The sequence below is a fragment of the Symphalangus syndactylus genome, chromosome 14 (assembly GCF_028878055.3).
Source record: "Symphalangus syndactylus isolate Jambi chromosome 14, NHGRI_mSymSyn1-v2.1_pri, whole genome shotgun sequence".
In the NCBI taxonomy this organism is placed as follows: Eukaryota; Metazoa; Chordata; class Mammalia; order Primates; family Hylobatidae; genus Symphalangus; species Symphalangus syndactylus.
Genome location: NC_072436.2, coordinates 11,033,878 through 11,035,585, shown reverse-complemented (window position 1 = coordinate 11,035,585; position 1,708 = coordinate 11,033,878). Strand labels below are relative to the sequence as shown.

The 1,708-nt window shown below is 66.1% G+C and overlaps 1 pseudogene; it reads left to right on the top strand.

Moving 5' to 3' along the window:
* Positions 1-96: 96 nt before the first annotated feature.
* On the top strand, positions 97-1,658 carry LOC129461802 (uncharacterized; annotated as a pseudogene).
* Positions 1,659-1,708: the final 50 nt, after the last annotated feature.

Genomic DNA, 1,708 nt, shown 5'->3' with positions numbered 1-1,708 from the left:
CGCGGCGCCGGGGAAGGGCCGGCTCGCCCGCGCCACCTGCCGGGCCCCCGGGACACTGCCCTGGCCTCCAGGCCGCCCCGGAAGCCGCGCCGCCTGCGTGGGACCCTGCGACGCTGCCACCCGGCGGCAGGCGGAACTCGCTCGGCTCGTCACCCCTTCACCCGGTGCGCCTGGGCCGTGTCCGGGCCCACACCGGACCCTCGATCTTGCGCGTGGCCCCGCACCCAGCCCTCCCCCGAGCTCAGGTGCACTGGACCGGGAGACACCCCTGGGCTGCGCGGCGTGGGAGGAGCCTGCAGAGGGTGTGGTGGGGACCCGGTGGCAGGAGGAACAGCATCAGCCCTGGTCGCACCACTTTTCCCGCTCCCCCCACCCAGGTAGAGAAGGCAGGGGCTGCAGGGCCGGGGCCAGCCACAACCCTCTCCCGCTCCAAGGAGGACATAGGCGAAGCGAGTTTCAAGTCATAGGGGCAGCCCCGAGAAAGAGGCCCCATGGGCGACTCGCGGCCGTCGGTTGTTGCGAGTGCCCCTGAAGTGGCGCGGACCCCACCGCCCGGCGTCTGCCCTGGGTGACAGGAGGGCACCTAGAAGTGGGGGAAGAACTGCCGCCGCTCCTGCCACGCGGCCGGGAGGAGTGCTGCCGGCGCTGCCCGCGTTCTCGCCTCCTTTTAAAAGAACCGCCAAAGTGGTCACCAAAAACGGAGGAGGAATAGAACGCTCAGCTGCAGCAAAAGAAACCAATGGGCAGGAGAGATGAAGAGAAGAAACTTTAACAGAATTTCATAAAAAAAAAATGCACTCAGGCAGCTGCATCCTCGCGGCCCCCGCCGCAGCCTGGACCTTGGGAACCAGCAGTCCAGAGCCAGGAAGCCCCAGCATTCAGGGCCCACACAGACCCCAAAATCCCAGACCAGAGGCAGGGAAGGATGGTGCGAGGAGACCAGGACCCACACGCCAGGGCCAGAGCCAGCGCCGGCTCCCAGTGGGTGCCTCCTTCCAAGGCTGGAGAGGGAGGCAGAATGGAGGGCTTCCCAGGTCGGAGCGACCCTACAGGCTGGGCAGGTGGAGGGAAGGGTGCAGGGCATGTTCTGGAGACCTCCCCTCAGCCTGAAACTGGTTTCTCCTCTGCCTCTCCGCCTGTGGGTGCCCCTGTGCTCTGGTAACACCCCAGGCACCAGCTGTGCCCTCACCAGGCTACCTGCCCGCCCCTTCCTTCTGCCATCCCCATCAGTGGGCTGCTTCAGAGCCCCGGCCCTTCTGGGGCTACAGGGGAGGATGCGCCCGCAGCATGCTCTGCACTGAGGAGCAGGCAGTGGGCGCTGATGCCACCTGTCCTGCTGACAGCTCCTCACCCAGCAAGGCCGACCCAGCCCTGGGTGAAAGAGGAGCCAGTGAGGTGGACTGGGGAGAGGCTGCACCTTCACCCACGCCTGCCCACAGCATGGCCCGTCCACTTCCTGCACGGACTCTGGGATCTGCTTTCCATGGAGCTCCACGGCCATGACCAGCCCGGTCCTGGGAGAGGACGGCCTGGGTGGTGGTGTGTCTGCAGACACGATCTGGGCACAGGGCCTAGGAAGTGACTGGCTCAGCCTGGAGTCTCCCCCAGCACTAGAAGCAGAGCTGCCAAGGGCTGCCGCTATGGAGAACATGGGATCTGAGGAAGGCAGAGTCCTTTCCCTCATACTATGTCAGTAGGCAGATGTGCC